The sequence below is a fragment of the Colias philodice genome, chromosome 14, assembly GCF_061535455.1.
Source record: "Colias philodice isolate Cphi_HAF_F1 chromosome 14, ilColPhil1 Martin Lab GWU primary, whole genome shotgun sequence".
Classification (NCBI taxonomy): domain Eukaryota; kingdom Metazoa; phylum Arthropoda; class Insecta; order Lepidoptera; family Pieridae; genus Colias; species Colias philodice.
Genome location: NC_143099.1, coordinates 2,245,475 through 2,270,209, shown reverse-complemented (window position 1 = coordinate 2,270,209; position 24,735 = coordinate 2,245,475). Strand labels below are relative to the sequence as shown.

The window sequence follows — 24,735 nt, the reverse complement described above, 5'->3', positions numbered from 1 at the left end:
AACTCAACTTCGAGTTTCACGCCAACATAAAAACAATAAGGTACGGTCCTTCTGTAAGGAATGTATCCTTTTCATGTGCAAAAAATAAACACGATAGAATTTTGTTAAATCTGATAAAATACTCTAGTATGCTGTAACTAAAGAATAAATCTTATATTTGTAAGCAGACATAATAAGTTTTGGTGAATTGATTAATAAAAGCAAAAGAGTCAAATTTTTATATTTTTTATGTTAATCAATTACTTCAATATATTAATAAATAAATACAAGGCGAGTTATGTATCGAGGCAAGGCGTATTTAAATAATATTGTAAATACAATTTTAAGTTAATATTTATTTTCAAAACAATATAGACATATGAGAATACATTTTTTCTAATTAATCCTTCACGTTAACGAACGCACGAACTTATCCACGCTATCCATTGGTGAAAACGGAACTAAAATCAGTTCAGTAGCAGTAGGCTTTGAGTTTATCACGCACGGAAGAAAAACGCTGCAGTGCAGATGATACAGTTATTAATGTTTAAATGTTAAGGTGATGAATTAATTTTTCTAACATTTACGGCCCTTTTTAAACCTTCGTAATTTTTATATTATTAAAGTTGTCGTGATGAAAATTCTTGACAAGAAAGTTCAATAGTAACACAATACGTCTACCGTTTTAGAAACATGATTCCATGATATTTTCTCGATAGAAAAAAAATACAAAGTTCTCATTGTTATTTTTTTATAATCTCTGGCATCTTCAAAATAACAAACGTAAAGTTACGACTTTTTGGATATTAACTATAAAATATACAACCTATACGTCTACCGATTTAGAATTTTGAAATATGCGATGGTTTTGAAATAAACAAGAAATACTTGAAATTAGCGCGCGACCAGCCAATATAGCGAGAGCCGCCCTGTACCTTCCTACCCCGATCGCTGCACGAGTCATTCCCGCTACGGCCGTCACACGGGGAACTTGTGTCGCTCGCGCAATCGTAAAAAAGGGTGACAACACGATAAGACAAAATGAGACAAATGGGGACAATAAAGAAAATAAGAAGAAGAAACATAAAGGTTGGAGGAAAAAGAATGCTTACAATTGGAACAAATTAATGAAGTAAGTTGGTTTTATTTTAAATTTGATGATAATTGTATTATAGACGATGTTTGATATGTACCCTTGTTTTAAGTACATAACGAATGTGTAAGATATTTTCATTTATAGCATAGATAATCTTTTCAGAAATCCGGAATCCAGAAGGAAAATAAACCCACTGATTGTTCACAATGTGAACCCACTCCTTCGTAAGTACCTTTATTCAGTCAAAAATGTATGTTATCAACGTTCTACTGGTTTTATCGCATGATTCCATTTTTAGCAAAAAGCAACAAAGTGCAAAGAAATAAAAAATCATGGTGAACTTAGTGGAAGTATGGCGGACATAATATGGAACAGGAGCTCATTGGAGTAGTATTATATTAAAAAAAAATACGAAATAATTTCAAGAATTACATTTCTTAGAAGGTGGTAGATAAGTATGTTGTATAAAGAATTTGATGTTGATATTTATTTCATTTATACTTACTACACCTGTGCGGGAAATTGCTTAGTAATAAAACAGGTTTATATTCATATTTACATAGTAATGTGAGTTTTCATTTCGAAAAATTTTGTGTAAGTATATTAAATTGAGTTTCTGGGTGATCTGGAAACACAATTGGGCCCGGAAGATGGCGCTGCAGTCACTCCTCCTAATGACATGAACCGATTTGGATGAATATTTGTGTGCACATTTCATTTTTGTGGGATGATTGGTTGATTCGCTTTCACATTAGCTAATATTATGTATTTTTGTTGTTAGAAAGTAAACTTAATTTAATGTTTATAATACATTATTATTGGTATAAATAAGCCAGTGTTCGTCTCACATTGCTGTACCTGCCTACCTACCCTACCAGGGCCGAACTTTGTTCTGGCTATTTTATTTTGATTATTTGTAATGAATAATTACAATTATAATAGAGTGCAAAAAATAAATACATGCGTCAATATATTTTGTGTTTTTTTTTAAACAATTTTTTTATTTAAAAAAATATCATTCCGACCGCGGCTTTGCCCGCGTGGAATTAGGTTATATCGTGAATCCTGTTTTATCCCACAGAAGGGTTCAGTTCGGATAAAAAGTATCCTATGTGTAAATCCAGGCAATTAGCTATATTTTATCAAAATTGGTAATGTAGTCTTGACGTGATTAAGTAACAACTAACAAAAAAATATACAAATTAACATCCAAAGTTTCGCATCAGTTTTACTGTATTAGCGATATCTTCCACTCTTGACTTTGACTTAAAGAATTAGAGTTTATAACTTCTTTCAGAAATAGTTACCTTTCATTTCTGGGCATGATGTAATATCTACGTCAGCATCAAATTCTATCTAAATCAATTCAGTAGTCCGCGTTATTGAGTACCATTTCATTTTTTCAGAGTAACAATATTTTTTGTTATTTTAAAGATTATTTATAACCTGTACTATTTTGTGATAAAGTAAACATAACGAAATATGTATTAATAATTATTAATAATGTCTAAGTAGTTGTTAAAAAGAAGATTATTTGTTTATAAGCAAGAAAATAAAACCAATAAATCAACAATTAAATAAATGTATAACAATATTTTAACTGTATGACGACTCCATACATGTTTGTCCCGAGTCGGCCAGCGGCAGCGCGGCGAGTTTGCAAGAATGACTTCGCGCACACCGGCGTTCGCGATAGCGAGCTATTAGACTCCGCCCGCCAAGCAGTGGATTTTTTTTTGTGTATCGTCTTAATAAAAAATTACCAACTCTCAAACTACAAACAGTTATCCACAACTCCCTTAGTATTTCATTATCTTCATTGACGCTTCTTTTTAATACTGTAATTCATTGCGTAAAGTGTTGGAAAAATATTTTAGCGCATTTTACTTAAATGCATCTTTTATTTACAGTTTACTTCCATGCATTTTTTCACTAGTGATACAAAAAAGCTATAGTATTGCTTATATAACACAAACTTTATTTAGCTAGTAAAAGTTATAGGAATCGATATTAATCACATTTTTACGAAAATTTTGTCCCAATTTAATAAACAAATGTTGATCCAAATTAAATACGTTTGGTTTCGAATTTTCATTAATAATCTTATAAAATTAAGAAGTAATTGTTATAAATTTATTATACTTATAAAATCTATATTATAATATAAGTGTGTAGCTGATAAATTATAACAGACCTTATTAGTAAATACTTAACAGTATAACAGACCTTATTAGTAATATAGTAGTTTTTAAGACCTTTCATGAAATTGTTGAACGTAATATTATGAATATAAGATATTAAATAAATGTATTTATGTTACCGTTTTACATTATAAATTGATTACACGCATTATTATTTATTTATATACAAGTTTAATGAACCTCTTTTTAAAGTCGATTAAAACCAACCAATGCTCTTAATGTATTAAAAGTTAAAACGAACATAATTATTTTTTAAACGACATGATATGCACGTAATTTTCATTTTATTAATGGCTAGCATTTATATTTTAATATAAACTTAAAAATAACGGAATAAAATATAAAATGTATTTTAGAACATCCATGTTTCATTTCACCGTAGCTACGTCGTAGGCAAACTAAATTACCTACGAACTTACGTAGTACGTGTTTTTCACAACAAACCTATAACTTTCAAATTACATCAGTCCATATATTAATCCAGTATAGGCAGTATTTCCAAATAGGCCTAATGGGGCAAACCAATCAGGAATGTGAATAAAAAGGCCGAAGCACTTTGATGTATTTTGATCTTGATTCGATTGTTTGGCTCGCTGGAGCGGAGTATAGCGGATAAATAGATCATTTGATTTTTCGTTTGCGTTCTTATTGAAATGAGTTCTAGTTAAGGTTATAATGGTCTTTAGCTTTCTGTAACGAGCGGATATCTTTGATTTTTATTGTTGAAAATTGAAATTCAGATGTTATTGGCATTGTTAAATTTTGTAACAATTATTTTTTCATTATCACAACATATTTTATCATAGGTTTTTAGTAATTTGATGAAATATTAAATATCCCTAGACTTTGTTGATGTGTTTATAGCATTGAAACAGTTTTCTAAATCTATTGTTTATACTCTACCAATTCTACCATAGTACAAAAAGTACCTATCGATAATTCCTACAACCTATTCTGTTTGTAAGTTATGAAGCCCCTGGGATGTTCTTGTTATTTTTTACTCCTAAAACATACAATCAAAAACGTCGGCCCATTAATTATATTCCCGAAATGTTCAAAAGGCACCTAAAATTCGGAATTTAGTAAACAAAGAGCTAAGCCGAATTCTCGTTAGGAACTTTATAAACCTTTGGAACTTTGGAGGGTCAACAAGAAACGATAGAACGTGACTTGGGCTGTGTTTAGTTGTTAGATTGCTTGTGGATGAGGTAATACTATTAATTTTATTCCGTAGAACATATATATGTATTATTATGATGTATGTGTGTATGTTACTAAGATTACACTTTATTAGGATATTAATTGTCATGAAGATAGTGGGTAATGATGATGAAGTTTATTTTAAAAAGGTATGTAATTTTTTTTAACGCCGGTGCCTAAAGTCATTAATAATATGATACAAGACCTTGTGGAATGATTTATCGTCTCCATCTTCGTTGTATCTTAGCGTTTACGGTGAGAAAACCTTCAAAAAGATATAAAAAAAGGTCTAAATTTAGATAATAAGGCTGAAAATAAGCAAACAAAACTCGAAATTCGTTTCCTCTCCAATTGTGTGCCTCCATACACGTAGAAATATAAATGAAAATATCAAATACAAAAATATACCGGCTGCATTGAGAACCTCCTCCTTTTTTTGAAGTCGATTAAAAAAGAATACGTAATTAATCAATAGTCTACCACAGTTCTATCTATAACTACTTGTAATGTCCCTTGCACCTTATAGTCTAATGAAATTCCTTCGATTTGATCTGCATTGGATGCGCTCAATTCTAATCGAGTCATTATACATTCCGAACTGCATTCGCCATACATTTTATTGTATTGCTGTGAAATTTTCAATTAACTCTGAATTATAGGAATACGTGTCTTGTGGTCATGTTGGAATTAGAGGCTTTTGTGTAGGTTAATTTAATTATTTATAGTTTCTCAGGTGAACTATTATAGAAAAATTTATTATAATTATGTTCATATTACGCAATTTGTGTACGCAATAGACATAAAGTACAATATACATATAAAAAACAAAATATTTGATTCTTGGTCAATTGTGACAATGTCGTTAAAATGAAACTACAGCAAATGAATGAAGAAAGTTCATAAAAACTTTGTAGAGACTATTTTATTCTTGTATAAATTAAATTTGTACTTGACTCACATTTTAGTTTCATGAAAAAAATGTAAAACCTGCAATTTAAATATAAAAACTGAACAAAGCAATTTGAATATATTTTCTGTTGAAATTAGTTAGATAGGAAATGCAGTGAGCTATTAGGGTTTTATCAGGCTTCTATTTCAGACTAATATTTACTAAGATATCCATAATCCACACAATATTCAATATGTAAATCCAGTATTGTTTAGAGTCTTTAATACCACAATATTCATATAATATATATTCAAAGCTAAAACTATATTCATTATATACTATACTACCTATTTCTAAAATTGGAGAATGGATACCTCACTTGGATATTGCTGATCCTAATTTTAGAAGACTAAAAGGCAAGTCATGGTTTTGTACCCACCTTACATTCCATATAGATTCTTTCTTTTTTTCTTTCTTTATTAAATTACTTACGTCCTTTATCTGGTTGGAAGATTTTTCTTAAATAATTACTTGTTTACCTCTAAATATTTGTCTATAATACATAATATGACGTGTCCCAAATAAGGGTCGGAAATATTCCCACCCACGGGATTGAAGCTTATATTTAAGCCCATATTTATTCAAGACAAAAATAAATTCGGAGGAAAATGAAGAAACATTTTGTGTTAAGGCTTAAAATTTATAAAACACCAATTAAATATGCAGTGTAGGTACTAAAGTAAATACGTAGAATAAAACAGTCCTCTGAACACTTGGTGGACGGTTGACGACAAAGGCTCCACGTTTAGGCTCTCGTTGCAAACAAAATATTTACTCGGGAGTTAATCTTTTGTGACGGGACAATGACGTAGTGTTTTTTTTTTTTTTTTTTTTTTTTTATGTTAATAGCAGGCAAACGAGCAGACGGGTCACCTGATGTTAAGTGAACATCGTCGCCCACTTGCACCCACAATACCAGGGGTATGGCGAGTGTGTTGCCGGCCTTTAAGGTAAGTGTACGCTCTTTTCTTGAAGGTCCCCAAATCGTATCTCATTGGAAATACTGCCCGCGGGAGCAGATTCCAAATTTCCGTAGCACGAGGCAAAAAGCTTCTTTTAAAGCGAACTGTTGTTGATCGCCAGCTGTCCAGATGGTATGGATGGAATTTGAGCTTGTGACGTGCTGTACGGTGGTGGAATTCAGCCGCAGGCAGTGTTCCAAACAGTTCTTCAGAGCACTCCCCATGATAAATGCGGTAGAAGACGCATAATGAGGCGACTTCTCTACGCAGTGCTAAAGAATCAAGCCGATCGGTTAGACTTGGCTCGCCAACGAGGCGCACAGCTCTCCGTTGGATTCGGTCAAATGGAAGGAGATACTGTTGAGGTGCACCGGCCCAGAGATGGGAGCAGTATTCCATATGCGGCCTGACTTGCGCCTTATAAAGCTTAAGGCGATGGCTCGGAGTGAAATACTGCCCCGCTCTACAGAGTACACCTAATTTCTGGGAAGCTAACTTAGCTTTTCCTTCCAGATGACAAGAGAACTGCACATCACTCGTGATTTCGAGACCAAGAATTCCGATACTGGCTGTGGCTTTAAGGGGAGTACTTTGAAAAATGGGAGTCGCGATAAAGGGATTCTTCTTAGCGGTAAATGCGCAGACTTGTGTCTTATTGTGCCCTTCCCCCCGGATCTCGCTCGCGAGTAGACGTGTAATAAGTTTTATTTTTGTTCGTCTATCAATAATTAAATCGAATTTCAATTTAGTTAATTCTCGATCAAAAAATAGGAGTGCATAAACGAATAAGAGGTTAACGTATTAAGTGCGACGCTGACTTCTGTGCGCCTGGTACGAGAACAAATCGGGGATAGCCACGCCCAATTGGAAACTCCGCCCGCCCATGCCCAACCTCTTCTGGCCGCTTCCAATCACTAGCGCGCCCATCTCTTATACGTCATCCGCAGTGAGTACACCTCTTGATATTGCTACATTCCTGGTACCTCGAGAGCGGAGATAAATTGAGGTGCGAGTTTGCTAATGCGCTGCAGTAAGGAACACTTAAATAGTGAATATTAAATTACCATTATTTTAAATGCAACGCACACCACCCAAAGTCTCTTCCATGGAGGGTTCAACTAATGCTGCTGTAAACCAAGTTTCGAGGACTAAAAGACAGCGTACAAACAACTCCCCACACTCCCCGTCTCCGTCAATTGATAAGCAAGATGAAATCATGTCCATGCTCTCGAAAGTGCTTGCGGAGTTGAGCGAAATACGTAAAACAAATATCGAAATGAATGCATCCCTTGAGTACTACATTAAACAATGCGAAGATTTAAACAAACGAGTGGTATCTCTTGAAAGCGAGAAGGCGAAAAGCGAAGATTATATAAAAAAATTGGAGAGCAAACTGGAGGAGTCGGATCGTCACAATCGAAGCACATGCCTGGAAATAAGGGGAATACCTGCGAAGCCCCGCGAATCTAAACATGAACTTTGTTCTCTTGTAGAGAAACTTCATTCTAAATTACGAGTCGATTACCAACAAAGCGATTTAAAAGATGTGTATCGAATAAGGGGTAAATCAGCTACTGATAGAACTTTAATCATTGAATATTGTTCGACTATTACGAAAGCTAATATACTACATGCAAGTAAAAAAATATAACGCGTCAAATACAACCGACCGACTCAACACTGCTCATTTAGGCCTGGGGGACAAAAGCTATGTGTACGTCTCAGAATATCTAACTCCAAGGACAAGACGGTTATACTTTTTGGCCCGGGATTTAGCAAAAACAAATAAATATGATTTCTGCTGGACCTCGAACGGACGGGTCTTTATCAGGAAAAGTGAAGGTTCGCCTCCTATAATAATCAATAGTGAGCAGCAACTCGTCGACCTGAAACAAAAAAACGGGTTAATAAATACAGTGTAAATATGTTTCTGTGCAAGATAATATGTAATTGTTGTTTACTATGTTATGTGTACTACTTAATATCTTATATGTTGTTAAAAGTACCCTTGTTGTGTAAATATACACTAAAAATACATTCATACTTCATATATCTAATATTTCATAACATTTTCACATACTTCTCACCAACCATACAATCTCACAGCACACTCAATCATCAAACACAATATCTATTATTACACACTTATACTAATTTAAGATCAATCAGCACCTTTCATATTTTCATGTGGCATAATCTGACCTATGTTATTAAATATGGATAAAAATCAACAATCTAAATTGTGCACATATATAGACAACTTCATTGTAACGAATGCTAGGAACTGCTTGCCAGAAGAGTGCAGGTCTTTTGTCACTTTATCGAAGAATTCTTTCAGTATTCTAACGTTAAATATTAGAAGTATTAATAAAAATTATCCAGCTCTCGAAGTTCTTATACAAAGATTAGATATGCAATGTGATATCATAATACTAACAGAGTGTTGGATAGACAATGAGAAGCCTTATCCGAAAATGAACAATTATAGCACATCGTCTACTAAAAACTGTCTAAATCAAAATGGAGGCATAATTGTTTACTCAAAAAGCGGTCTGGATATATCTATTAAAGAGCCAAAATTTCAAGACGCTAACTGCCTTCTTCTGAATGTGGGAAATGAAATCGCTATTGTGGCCCTATACAGATCACCATCCATTTCGGGAATAGATCCTTTTCTGCACTCGTTGGATTCAGTCCTTACCACGGTTTCTAAATGCAAGACTATCTCGGTTATAGGAGATATAAATATTGACATCCATTCCAATAGTACAGACAAACATTCTACCACTTACCTGGATTTACTAGCTAGTCATGGACTTCTAGCTAGTCACACGCTGATAACCCGTGGGAATAGGTGCCTTGATCATGTAATGCTCAAAACAAGGTGTCAATATACCACACTTATTATTGACACTTATGTAACTGACCATAAGCCAGTTATGTTAAATATAATTAAAGAAAAATCTAGTAAATTGAGCTTTAGTAGAACTATAACTAAAATTGACGTAATAAAATTATGCAATGATTTGAAGGCTGCTGACTTTAGTGAGGTTCTCGAAGCAATGGATGTTAATTTGGCGACAGATATTTTGTATTGTAAGTTAATTAATCTCATGAAATATTGTTCTAAGACCTTTAAGATATCAGGTAAGCAACGAATACTAAAACCGTGGATTACACCTGGAATTCTCCGTTGTATAAAGACTCGAGACAACATGCACATAAGACTGAAAGACGTTCCTAATAACCAAATTCTAAGGATTACTTACCTACGTTATAGAAACTTTTGTACGAAATTATTAAAAAACTTGAAAAGAGATTATTACAAAGCTGAACTTCTAAAACATCAAAACAACATCAAAAAAACATGGCAGGCAATAAAAAAAGTCACTAATACTGAAAGAGATGAAAATAAAAATGTGGGCCTAATTAAAGTAAAGTGGTCGCGCCAATATAAAAATATACGTAAATATATTCTCGATATGAAAGTGGACTGTATTTAGATCTACGTGGTGTTAGCAAAGAGGGATAGACAGGATCATACGGCACGTACCTCGTCGGAGGGAGTAGCGTCCAGAACACACGCGCCGCCACGCGGTCAGGGTCCTCCAGCTCGCGGCGGGCAAGAACGGCGTCCAGTCCCACACTCCACACAAACACACACGCGGCGGTGAGCGCGACCAAGGGCCGGGGCACGGGATACCCCGGTGGTGTTACAAGGGCACAATGCCTGATGATCTAGAGAGCCTCGTGGAAGCTCTCCGGCGGTGGCCGAGTCCCGAACCTCGCGAAGGAACGGAGCGAACTCGACTGACTGCAGCGACACGAACGTCGCGTTCACGTCTTATTGGACGTGTCACGTGGTTAGTGACCACGCGATGATTGGTTGTGCTCGTATGTAGGGAAGGATGAAGGAACACACCACAAACAATAAATGTTTAATTTCTACATTTACTATTTTAATTATATTGGCGTTACCATATCCACCCGCCCTAAATGGGTCACCATTTAAAACCAATCATAAGATACAGCGAAAAACTATGACTCTAGGATCGCATAATGCGCGCGGGTTGATAAAAGTCCTAAGAGCCACGGCGGTAATATAAATAACAAGTTCTATGGCTCTAGGAGCGCAAAATGCGAGCGGGATAATAAAAAATCCTAAAAGTCACGGCGGAAATATAACTAACAAATTCTATGACTCTAGGATCGCGTAAAGCGAGCGGGGTATAAAAAATTCCTAAAGTCACAGCGGTTTTATAACTAAGAAATTATAAACGAAAGCGGTGCAAAAACTTAAAATTAAACTTAACTAACTGCGGTAATATACTAATGCGGTATAACTATTGTCTTGGAAGCGGACATAAACGAACGACCGGGCGAAGGTAAGTTCCCTTGGCGGTTCTAACTGTACAAACGCGCGCGACGTCGTCCTTTGAAGGATGTACTTTCTCTACGACGGCTAAAGGCCAGGTTAGGGGCGGTGCATTATCATTTATTACAACCACGACCGTTCCAGGAGTAATAGGTGTGGAAGGCGAATTCCATTTCTGCCTAACCTGCAAACCGTGTAAGTATTCCATTCTCCAACGTTTCCAAAACGACTGAACTAACTTGTCCAGTAGCGAGAACCTATCAAGCAAACTGACGTGATCAGATTTGACTTGAGGTGCGGGTAAAGCTAATAAAAGCGCGGTAATTAAAATAACACGAAACAAATGCGTTACAATATCCATAAAATATTTAATCTGATAATAGTCAATGATCATGATAATTAGGTGATCATTGCGCGGTGATATCACTGGATGCTTATGTGCATATTCCAGGGCGGAATCGCTTAGACGTCCGATGAGGATAAGTCTGTTGCGAATAAAAGGCCTCAAGCGGTTGAAAGCCTGCGAATAAAATTTATAAAAGAGTATATTATAATACTCCTCTGCAAAATATTTATTTTGCAGGGCGGGAATAATTTTATTCTCAGCGAAATTAAGTTCCTCTGCGGTCATCATAACACCGCGGCGGGTTAATAATATAAGGAACCTATAAATATAAAATACACGACGCGACGAGACGCGAAGGGCGGTATCGTATAAAGCGCAATGCTTTATAGGCGGACACACAGTGTGCGCTAATAATTTTCGTTCGGGAATGTCTGCGATAGACTCACCATCGAGACTCCTAAGAGGCCAATCAGATGGGTCCGAACGAGCCCACTGGGGTTCGTGGAACCACAGAGGGTGCGGTACGAGATTTTGTGGATTTTGTCACTTCATTACGAATGAATGTTGTGAACGTTTAGGTATTAAACCGCAGAAAACCGAACGTACTATTATTAAGGGGTTCGGTGGTTCAGAAAAAATTATAAATAGTAATTCTATAAATATACAATTTTATTCGCGTCTTGACAACAACATATCTTTTAATATTTCACCGCTAGTTGTTGATCATGTTACGGATTTATTACCTACCGCTGTTATAGACACTTCTGTCTTATCGCATATTTCGCATTTACCGCTCGCAGATGAGAGTTTTGGTACGCCAAATAAAATCGATTTATTAATCGGTGCTTCTCTGTTCCCTCATCTGCTTCTCCCCGACGTAGTTCATGCATCTCGTGACTCGTCGGCGCCCGCTGCATTGCGCACGGTGTTAGGCTATGTAATAATGGGTTCAGTACCCACCATACCTAACATACATAAACCGCCCTTGACGTGTTGTCACGTTCAAGAGACCGCCGCTATTGACTCATTAGTCAGGCGTTTCTGGGAGCTCGAGGAGCTTCCTACCGCACCGCCCGTTCAACATCCCGATGATGTTGAATGCGAAGAATATTATAAATTAAATACAACCCGCGACCCCGTGAGTGGCAGATATATCGTTTCGCTTCCATTTAAGGATGATTTCTACACTCTCGGTGACTCATTTAAATATTGCCCGCAAACGTTTCATGTGCCTCGAAAGAAAGCTTCAAGCTTCACCTAAATTAAGGTTGGCATATAATGACGTCATAAAAGATTATCTAACGAAAAATTATATTTCACCCGCGCCTCCGTATGATCCGCGTGACCCTACACCTATTTATATTATACCGCATCACGCTGTTCTGCGCGAGGATAAATCGTCGACTAAGCTGCGCATGGTTTTAGATGCTAGCATGCCAACTTCTGGAAGCCAGCGTTCGTTGAATGACCTTCTGCATGTTGGGCCGAATTTACAAGGCAATTTGTTTACAATAATTTTAGGTTTTCGTCTCCTCAATGGTCGCGCCAATATAAAAATATACGTAAATGTATTCTCGATATGAAAGTGGACTGTATTTTGATCTACGTGGTGTTAGCAAAGAGGGATAGACAGGATACACACGGCACGTACCTCGTCGGAGGGAGTAGCGTCCAGAACACACGCGCCGCCACGCGGTCAGGGTCCTCCAGCTCGCGGCGGGCAAGAACGGCGTCCAGTCCCACACTCCACACAAACACACACGCGGCGGTGAGCGCGACCAAGGGCCGGGGCACGGGATACCCCGGTGGTGTTACAAGGGCACAATGCCTGATGATCTAGAGAGCCTCGTGGAAGCTCTCCGGCGGTGGCCGAGTCCCGAACCTCGCGAAGGAACGGAGCGAACTCGACTGACTGCAGCGACACGAACGTCGCGTTCACGTCTTATTGGACGTGTCACGTGGTTAGTGACCACGCGATGATTGGTTGTGCTCGTATGTAGGGAAGGATGAAGGAACACACCACAAACAATAAATGTTTAATTTCTACATTTACTATTTTAATTATATTGGCGTTACCATATCTTGATAATAAAATAGTACATTGTTTATTCGCGGGCGCGTTGCATTGAAATGCGTTATCAGTATCAGCTGTATAGCTAGCGGTACATAGCGCAATGTCGGAGCGGACGCACTCGCCCGACGCGGACGGCGCAGGCAACGGCGGTGTGCTGCGCGGCGGGGGGTGAGACGCAGGCGCGGGAATGGACGATTCGCGTTTCAAATGTAACATCGTATGATGTTTTAATTTACAAATGCGGCAATTAAAATTAGACGAACAACTAGAAACTCGATGTTTAATACTGAGACAATTTATACACGCGTTTCTATCCTTTACGTATTTCAAACGTTCCTGCGGACTCATTTTATGAAAACTCGAACATTTAAATAAATGTTGATGCGTAATATTTGTACAAAGACAACTATAAGCGGAATCAGCGGTTGTTACGTAAGACTGATACGTCTTAGGCGGTGCGGAAGAAGTATTATTTGAACTGCGGTTATAATTATTATTATTCTTTCGAGGCGGATTATTTATTCCCGAATTTGTGGAAGGATGAATGCGTTCTAATACCTTCGCACGAGTTTGAATAAATTGAACTAAGTTATCAAAAGTAGGCATTTCACTACCAAACTTAGTCTCGAAAGCGCGAACAGTATCTGAATCTAACTTCTTCAACGCGATATGAACAATCATTAAATCTGTAATATTATCTAACTTTATATTCTGTAAGGCGCGCACTGCGCTAATAAAGTTATCAGTAAATAAATCAAAGTTTGTTGCGGACGGAGAAAGCAAAGGTTTAAAATCAAACATTTGATTTAAATACGCGGAAACTAACATACGTTTATCATCATATTTATTTTTTAAAGTTTGTAAAATTAAATTATAATTTTCAGCGGAGGGGGTTATACCAGCTATAACAGTTGTGGCCTTCCCCGTTAATTTACCTAGTAAATAATATAAACGCTCGGCATCTGTAAGGCCGGGATTGTTGTGAACAATTGATTCAAAATTCGAAAGAAACAGCGGAAATGAGCGAATATCACCCGAAAATGGTACTAATTCGATAGGCGGTAATTTAGGCCTATTTTTATGCAAATTATTAATATCTCCGTGCGACGGACTTAGTTGCGAATATTGCGATTTAATTCTTATAACTCTGCTATATAAAGACTCGAATGCAACGAGGCTTTTATAATCAGGTTTCGCGGTAGGTGTTAATAATAATAAGCGAGTATTGTATTCGTCTAAACACTTTTCAAATCTTTCACGTAGTGATTCTATCTGCGCGGACTCGTCAAGGAAACTTTCCATAAGCGAGGCGTTGTTATGAACGTTTAAGGTGATGAATTAATTTTTCTAACATTTACGGCCCTTTTCAAACCTTCGTAATTTTTATATTATTAAAGTTGTCGTGATGAAAATTCTTGACAAGAAAGTTCAATAGTAACACAATACGTCTACCGTTTTAGAAACATGATTCCATGATATTTTCTCGATAGAAAAAAAATACAAAGTTCTCATTGTTATTTTTTTATAATCTCTGGCATCTTCAAAATAACAAACGTAAAGTTACGACTTTTTGGATATTAACTATAAAATATACAACCTATACGTCTACCGATTTAGAATTTTGAAATATGCGATGGTTTTGAAATAAACAAGAAATACTTGAAATTAGCGCGCGACCAGCCAATATAGCGAGAGCCGCCCTGTACCTTCCTACCCCGATCGCTGCACGAGTCATTCCCGCTACGGCCGTCACACGGGGAACTTGTGTCGCTCGCGCAATCGTAAAAAAGGGTGACAACACGATAAGACAAAATGAGACAAATGGGGACAATAAAGAAAATAAGAAGAAGAAACATAAAGGTTGGAGAAAAAAGAATGCTTACAATTGGAACAAATTAATGAAGAAGTTGGTTTTATTTTAAATTTGATGATAATTGTATTATAGACGATGTTTGATATGTACCCCTGTTTTAAGTACATAACGAATGTGTAAGATTTTTTTCATTTATAGCATAGATAATCTTTTCAGAAATCTGGAATCCAGAAGGAAAATAAACCCACTGATTGTTCACAATGTGAACCCACTCCTTCGTAAGTACCTTTATTCAGTCAAAAATGTATGTTATCAACGTTCTACTGGTTTTATCGCATGATTCCATTTTTAGCAAAAAGCAACAAAGTGCAAAGAAATAAAAAATCATGGTGAACTTAGTGGAAGTATGGCGGACGTGATATGGAACAGGAGCTCATTGGAGTAGTATTATATTTAAAAAAAATACGAAAAAATTTCAAGAATTACATTTCTTAGTAGGTGGTAGATAAGTATGTTGTATAAAGAATTTGATGTTGATATTTATTTCATTTATACTTACTACACCTGTGCGGGAAATTGCTTAGTACTAAAACAGGTTTATATTCATATTTACATAGTAATGTGAGTTTTAATTTCGAAAAATTTTGTGTAAGTATATTAAATTGAGTTCCTGGGTGATCTGGAAACACAATTGGGCCCGGAAGATGGCGCTGCAGTCACTCCTCCTAATCACATGAACCGATTTGGATGAATATTTGTGTGCACATTTCATTGTTGTGGGATGATTGGTTGATTCGTTTTCACATTAGCTAATATTATGTATTTTTGTTGTAAACTTAATTTAATGTTTATAAAACATTATTATTGGTATAAATAAGCCAGTGTTCGTCTCACATTGCTGTACCTGCCTACCTACCCTACCAGGGCCTAACTTTGTTCTGGCTATTTTATTTTGATTATTTGTAATGAATAATTACAATTATAATAGAGTGCAAAAAATAAATACATGCGTCAATATATTTTGTGTTTTTTTTTAAACAATTTTTCTATTTAAAAAAATATCATTCCGACCGCGGCTTTGCCCGCTTGGAATTAGGTTATATCGTGAATCCTGTTTTATCCCACAGAAGTGTTCAGTTCGGATAAAAAGTATCCTATGTGTAAATCCAGGCAATTAGCTATATTTTATCAAAATTGGTAATGTAGTCTTGACGTGATTAAGTAACAACTAACAAAAAAATATACAAATTAACATCCAAAGTTTCGCATCAGTTTTACTGTATTAGTGATATCTTCCACTCTTGACTTTGACTGAGAAGAATTAGGGTTTATAACTTCTTTCAGAAATAGTACCTTTCATTTCTGGGCATGATGTAATATCTACGTCAGCATCAAATTCTATCTAAATCAATTCAGTAGTCCGCGTTATTGATTACCATTCCATTTTTTCAGAGTAACAATATTTTTTGTTATTTTAAAGATTATTTATAACCTGTATTATTTTGTAATAAAGTAAACATTACGAAATAATAATAATTATTAATAATGTCTAAGTAGTTGTTGGAAAGAAGATTATTTGTTTATAAGCAAGAAAATAAAACCAATAAATCAACAATTGAATAAATGTATAACAATATTATAACTGTATGACGACTCCATACATGTTTGTCCCGAGTCGGCCAGCGGCAGCGCGGCGAGTTTGCAAGAATGACTTCGCGCACACCCGCGTTCGCGATAGCGAGCTATTAGACTCCGCCCGCCAAGCAGTGGATTTTTTTTTGTGTATCGTCTTAAAGACAAATCATACATGTGTTGCACCATTTCGAATATAACTTCGCGTTTAGCTAATAACATGGATAACTGCGAATCATTTATATCTTCCGGATCATTAACATCCGAAGCGTCGCTATCAGGTAACTTAGTCATTTTCTTAGGCGGCATTTTTAATAACAAAAGTATATATTCAAACAGAGAATGTTACAATACAAGTTACAATAACAAGTAATACGACTAAATAAAGTAGGTCAGCGACGCAAGCGTAATATGAACCGAGTATGAATTTTCAATATGGTCGGATTATAACAGCGGATCGCGGAATGACCTAGATAACGTTATAAATTTCGAGCGCGGGTAGCGGATAAATAAATATGATGAAATATGTTCGATTTATAATGATTTTAGCGTTATAACTGCGGATAAACGATATGAATATAGTTTTAATTAACTATTTTAATAATAATATACGCGTAACTTAATGTTACGGGCGGAATAAAATATATTTTAAGCAAAAAATAATAGATGACGCAATGTCGATCTATGCGGTATATTATAGTTATTTCACAATGAATGTACTATTAAATCGCTTATTAGGGCCTACAATGAGTATCCTAATAAGGGCGGGTTTAAAATATATTTTATATGAATAGTAGAAGACGCATTGTCGTTCTATTATATGCGGTATATTAAATAGTATTTCGCATTGAAGATACTACTAATCGCTTATTAGGTCCTACACAATGAGTATCCTAATAAGGGCGGTGGAATCATCAGGTATTATCCTGCTCGAAGTGACCACTCAATGGTTACTATCCGGGTCGAAGGTACCACTCAATGGTCGCGCCAATATAAAAATATACGTAAATATATTCTCGATATGAAAGTGGACTGTATTTAGATCTACGTGGTGTTAGCAAAGAGGGATAGACAGGATCATACGGCACGTACCTCGTCGGAGGGAGTAGCGTCCAGAACACACGCGCCGCCACGCGGTCAGGGTCCTCCAGCTCGCGGCGGGCAAGAACGGCGTCCAGTCCCACACTCCACACAAACACACACGCGGCGGTGAGCGCGACCAAGGGCCGGGGCACGGGATACCCCGGTGGTGTTACAAGGGCACAATGCCTGATGATCTAGAGAGCCTCGTGGAAGCTCTCCGGCGGTGGCCGAGTCCCGAACCTCGCGAAGGAACGGAGCGAACTCGACTGACTGCAGCGACACGAACGTCGCGTTCACGTCTTATTGGACGTGTCACGTGGTTAGTGACCACGCGATGATTGGTTGTGCTCGTATGTAGGGAAGGATGAAGGAACACACCACAAACAATAAATGTTTAATTTCTACATTTACTATTTTAATTATATTGGCGTTACCATAAAGGATAACCCAACTAGCTCTATCAACTTTATAAACGATTACTTTGTTAGCGTGGGAAAGACTCTAGCTGAGAAGATTAAAGCCACAGCTATGTCAACTAAAATAAACCATACTCTTTCACAAACTAATTCCATTGTCATGTTAGAAACAGACCCAGACGAAATACTTGGCATAATTAAAAATTTAAAGAGTGATTGTGCAGCGGGATATGATGGTATCACAACGGAAATCATTAAGAGCTCGGCTACTGTGCTTGTGCCCGTCATAACTCACATTTGCAACCGAAGTCTCACGACAGGGATTTTCCCTGATGCTTTTAAAACTTCTATAATTGTTCCTATTCATAAGGGTGGGTGCAGCGATAGTGTCGAAAACTACAGACCCATCTCTATTCTCCCGGTGTTATCCAAAGTGCTTGAAAAAGTAATAAACAAACGACTAATGAGTTTTCTCGAAAAATACCAAAATCTATCTTCATCGCAATATGGTTTTAGGGAGGGCCGATCAACTGAAAATGCGGTATCCAATATCTCAGAATATATTGTTGATAATTTGGACAAACGAAAAAAAGTAGTTGGAGTTTTTCTTGATTTAGCAAAGGCATTCGATACGGTTTCCATACCCGCCCTTGTGGATAAACTAGAGAAAGTAGGTATCAGGGAGAATGCACTGTCTCTACTAAAAGATTATCTGACAAACAGGAAACAAAAAACTAAAATTGGTGACTATATCAGTGAAAAACGGGAAGTTAGCTATGGTGTACCTCAAGGCAGTGTACTCGGCCCGAGTCTCTTTTTGGTCTACGTTAATGACCTCTTTAATATCTCCTTGAAGCAAGGTAAAATTTTCTCCTATGCTGACGACACAGCTCTAATATTCACTGGGAACAGTTGGCAGGAGGCTCAGTCAAATGCTGAGGAAGGATTAAAACAAGTAATTACTTGGCTTCAGAATAATAAGCTTTCCCTTAACATAGCAAAGACCAAGTATATACTTTTCTCCCAAACGCGTAATCGTTCTGAGCAAATTTCATTAAAGGCACATCTAAGCTGCCAAATTTCTTCCTGTGCATGTCCTGAACTGGAACGCGTCACCTCCATCAAGTACTTAGGAATTATCCTAGACAGCAGGTTCTGCTGGAAACCTCACATTGAGTATCTAAGTAAGAGAATTCGAAAGCTCATTTATGTTTTTAAAAATCTCCGAGAAGTCGCAGATCGTGACCTAATAATTAAAGTCTACAATGCACTATGTAAGCCACTACTAACCTATTGCTGCAGTTCTTGGGGAGGTGCTCCAAGTACCAATATGTTAACTCTGGAACGGGCTCAAAGAGCGGTATTGAAAGTCGCCATTTCCAGGCCTTTTTATTTTAGTACATCAGAGTTATTCGCTGAATGTGGGGTACTAACTGTAAGACAACTCTTTATTCAAAAAATTCTCTTATATCAGCACCAATTAATCAGTTCTAACCCTATAGGTAAAAGAAGGAAAGATAAAGTCTTCTCTAAGCCCAAAACAAGCACTAAACTTGCTCAACGCCAGCAAACATTTCTTGGACCTCTCATATACAATAGAATGGCCAAAGATATTGTAGCTCTGCCTTCGATGTCCATAAGAGATGCCAACAGTGCCATAAGAAACTGGTTGATTGAGTGTGATTATGAAGCTATTGAGAAAATGCTTAAAGTTATTGTCTGATCCATGTTATTTTCTCTGTCTTGCCACAAATCGCACACACACGCACACACACACGCGCACACACACACACACACACACACGCACGCACACACACACACACACACATATTCACACATAGTTACACACTTATAAATAAAGGCGTTAATATAGGCGCAGATTTCATTTAGTTTATAAATTAATAAATAATAAATAAAAATGTAAATGTAATCTTAATATGTATAAATAATGTTTTATCTTTATGTATAAATAATTTTGATTGATAATATCAGATAATTTTTAATACCTGAAATATAATGAGTACCACTTACCTTATTGTGTAATCAGGAAGGGTTGCAGGCCTACGATACAAGCTGTCTTAGTGTAGGTCTGCAGGTCATATTATCTTTTTAATCATCAGGTCCTATTATAATATCCTTGTATTTTTATGTTTAATTAATTAAGATAATTATTTCTATGTATTTAATTTTGTATTTATGGTGAATAAAAATGATTATGATTATGGGGTTAAATTGGACCAGGTTAATTCGACCCCAATTCGAGACTTCATCTAAGGAAGTTTCGATTTCGGACACAAGATCGTTCCGGCACTCAATGACGCGATCCCGAGAAATATTGCTTCGGCCGGCATAAACTGCATCACACGTACTGTCATCTGCATAGCAATGAATGCTGCTAACGCGCAGCAAATCATTGATATGCAGAAGAAACAGTGTGGGAGACAGAACGCAGCCTTGTGGTACACCAGCATTCACGAGCTTAGGTTCGGAGCATGAACCGTCGACCACGACTTTCATACTACGCTCAGTGAGAAAACTGGCGACCCATCGGCAAAATTTCTCGGGAAGCCCATAGGAAGAAAGCTTCGAAAGAAGCGCTTTGTGCCAGACCCGATCAAAGGCTTTCGCTATGTCCAAACTGACCGCCAATGCTTCACCCTTGCTCTCTATCGCCTCCGCCCAACGATGTGTTAAATATACTAGAAGATCACCAGCCGATCGTCCGTGACGGAATCCATACTGACGGTCACAGATCAGCTGATGCTCCTCCAGATATTTCAGCAACTGGCGATTGATAATGGTTTCCATTATCTTGAAGAGCAAAGAAGTGATAGCTATGGGTCGATAATTGGACGGGTCCGAGCGATCGCCCTTTTTCGGGATCGGATGCACTAAAGCCGTCTTCCATGAGTTCGGGACAACGCCTGTAGAGTAGGAGTACCGGAAAAGTCGCGTCAGAACCGGAGCCAACTCAGGTGCGCACATCTTAAGCACAATGGGAGGAATACCGTCAGGGCCACTTGACTTATGGACGTCCAGGGAAAGGAGTGCTTTACGCACTGCTCTCTGACTAAAACGAATGTCAGGCATGGATGCTTCACATCGTGGGATGGTAGGTGGCAAGAACCCTGTATCGTCCAACGTCGAATTAGCAGCAAAAAGAGAGCCAAGAAGGTCGGCTTTCTCTTTTGCTGTGTGGGCCAACGAGTCATTCTCCCTGCGCAGAGATGGTAGGGACGGCTGACAAAAATTCCCTTGCACAGCTTTAGCGAGGGCCCAAAAGGCTCGAGTTCCCGAAGGAAGTAGGGCAAGTCTTTCGCCAAGCTTAGCAATGTGCTCTGCTTTCGCTCTTGCAATAGCCTTCTTGAAGGACCTAGAGGCCGAGTTCAATTCTCTTTTCAATGTACGGGCGTTTGGATCACTAGACGCGAGTGCATTGGCCCAGGCCTGGAAGCAATCTTGTTTACGGCGCGATGCCGATTTGCAAGAGCGACCAAACCAAGGCTGGGACTTGCCACCCACTGGAACAACAGAGTTTGGAACAAAGAGCTCCATTCCCTGAAGCACCACATCGGCGACAGAGTCAGCACACGCACTAGGATCACTCGCGGAGAAACAAACTCGGCTCCAGGGATAAGATGAGAAGAAAGTACGCATCCCATCCCAATCTGCCGACTTATAGTGCCAAACGCGACGGTGGCCTGCACGTGGAGGCCGAGGTAAGCGCAAGATTGGCACTGAACTCCGGACTAGGCAGTGGTCGGAAGAGCCCATAGGAGCATCGACATTTACCTGGTAGCCTTCCGGGTGGGAAGTCAGCAGAAGGTCCAACAAAGAAGGCGTATGATCCTCAATGTCTGGAATTCGCGTGGGCGATGATACCAATTGCGTGAGGTTATAGGCAAGAGCGAAGTCGTGTACAGATCTACCCGCGTGGTCGGTTGTTCGTGACTTGAGAAATTCAGCATGATGAGCATTGAAGTCACCAAGGACAACAATTTCTGCAGCAGGAGTCTGATTAAGCACGGTGTCAACCGACGACTGAATGTGCTCAAAGAGTCGGTCCGATTCGTCATTTCCGCTATGGGACCTATAAAGGCACGCATAGATGCGCGGGTGGTCGTCGCATTCTACACGTAGCCAAAGGATGGAAAGGTCCCTACCTTCAAGATGACCAAGGCGACGAAAGCAGATATCTTCCCGGATATATGCGCATACACCAGCGCGGGGTAAAAAATTGTGCTCCAGGCTGAAGCCAGGGTAACTAAGGTATGATGCATCTGACGGTGAAGATATCTGAGTTTCGGTTAGAAACAGTAAGGCCGGCTTCGCCGTTTCGAGGTGGTAATGCACGGCGTTGATGTTAGAGTGAATACCCCTGATATTGCAGAAGTTAACGCGGAGCGTGGAGAGGGGTGCGCTGGTCTTTCTGCTCTTTTTGCCTGGTAGGGAAGTAACGAGCGGTATTTTGCCCTCCCCAGAATACGTAGGGCGGCCTGAACAAGATTGCTCAGGGAGGGATTCTCCAGCATCGATGGAGCTGGTACCCTCCTGGGGTAAATGTCTGTTTAAAACCGCTGCCATGATGCTTAAAGGGGGGGGGGGGGGAGATGGGCTTCCGGATGCCTCACTTACCCAATGCGAAACGCAAATTTATGCTTCACGCCGGTTTCCTGTGAGGTAGTGGTCCTGCCCCGGACGAACTACAGCCCGTTCGTGCTACATACAGAGACTGTATGCAGCTGTAGTTCTACCACTCTAAACTAATCGCCAGAGCCTCGTTTGTAGACCAGCAGGGTGCACCACGAGCAGGTGAGGTTGGCTTTGGCCAATAGGTGTTATATGGCCATGACACCCCATAGTGTGTTTATTTACTGGGATTTGTGGATTTTAAAAGTTCTAGTACTCTGTTGCGGTTTTATATTCCTGTTTTCGTTTGGTTCACGTTTGTTTTTTGGCGCTTTCAACGACGTATTTTTTGGCGAGTCTCAATTTATTGACATACATTTTTAGATGCAGTAATCAAATACAACCGCAGATTTTTTACTCTTTCTAAAACTAAGAAGAATATTGTAGAAAATAATGACGAAGATACTTATATCATAATGTATGCGATATACATAATGACTAACCTAATTTCTTAACCAAGATGACTCTAGAAATTCTTTTTAACACAATAGTTTTAAATAATTTGGAAAATCCAAAAGTGCACGCCTCATAATTTTTTTTTAATAAATATTAATTATTAATTATTATTTTTGTTTATTTAATAACAATTAAACCACATCGAATCAGACCCTGAAAAATGAAAGGGTTCTATTCCTGAGCATACTCAAGCGTAAGAGAAAAAAAAATTTGGAAAATCCAAAAGTGCACGCCTCATAATTTTTTTTTAATAAATATTTATTAATTATTATTTTTGTTTATTTAATAACAATTAAACCACATCGAATCAGACCCTGAAAAATGAAAGGGTTCTATTCCTGAGCATACTCAAGCGTAAGAGAAAAAAAAAGACTCGATTAGTAAAGTATTTCGGTCGCTATCGTGTTAACAAGAAAAAGGATCCGCACATACAGACACACGGACGTCCAAGACAGAACTTTTTTAAACTGTTTTATAACTAGTTTAAATAACAAAAATGACATCAAAAATATCATGAACGTTAAAAATAGTGTTTTTTCTTAATATGTGTGTGTATGTATTATCTTACAAGTGCAATGTATGATACATAAAGACATTTTAAGTTTGAAAAATCAGATGTTTTGCGCGAAGTGACAGTAGTACCCACCTCAACGCTTCGCTTATGAGGCGTGCAAAAGACTCGATTAGTAAAGTATTTCGGTCGCTATCGTGTTAACAAGAATAAAACCGGCCAAGTGCGAGTCGGGCTCGCGCACAAAGGGTTCCGTAGCAGCAAATATAATAAATTACAGTTAAATCAACCTATCTCAAAAACTATAAGAGATACTTTGATCAAACCAAAAATCGTTGAAAGAGTTAATTAGCATGCATCACCTCTATTTTTTTTAGAATTTTATACCCCGTAGTTATAAAAATAGAGGGGGGGGGACATACTTTTTACGACTTTGAGAGCTGATATCTCAAAAACCGTTCACTTTAAGAAAAATGTTTTTTAGAAAACTTTATATCATTTTAAAAGACCTTTCCATTGATACCCCACACGGGTATGTACATCGAAAAAAAAAATTTCATCCCTCAGTTACATGTATGGGGGGCCCCACCCCCAATTCTTTTTTTTACTATTTAGTGTCATATTTTTGTAGCGGTTCATACAACACATATTCCCATCAAATTTCATCACTGTAGTACTTATAGTTTCCGAGTAAATCGGCTGTGACAGACGGACAGACGGACAGACGGACAGACGGACATGACGAAACTATAAGGGTTCCGTTTTTGCCATTTTGGCTACGGAACCCTAAAAAGGATCCGCACATACAGACACACGGACGTCCAAGACAGAACTTTTTTAAACTGTTTTTTAACTAGTTTAAATAACAAAAATGACATCAAAAATATCATGAACGTTAAAAATAGTGTTTTTTCTTAATATGTGTGTGTATGTATTATCTTACAAGTGCAATG

General features: G+C 37.8%; 2 long non-coding RNA genes across 2 annotated transcripts; both read left to right on the top strand.

The window, feature by feature from the left end:
- The first annotated feature begins 565 nt into the window (after positions 1–565).
- LOC149482676 (uncharacterized) lies at positions 566–2,120 on the top strand. Its single transcript, XR_016316597.1, has 3 exons — positions 566–1,111; positions 1,238–1,299; positions 1,374–2,120. It is a non-coding gene; the product is annotated as an uncharacterized LOC149482676 (long non-coding RNA).
- Positions 2,121–14,540: 12,420 nt separating this feature from the next.
- On the top strand, positions 14,541–16,010 carry LOC149482675 (uncharacterized). The gene is made up of 2 exons (XR_016316620.1): positions 14,541–15,273; positions 15,348–16,010. It is a non-coding gene; the product is annotated as an uncharacterized LOC149482675 (long non-coding RNA).
- Positions 16,011–24,735: the final 8,725 nt, after the last annotated feature.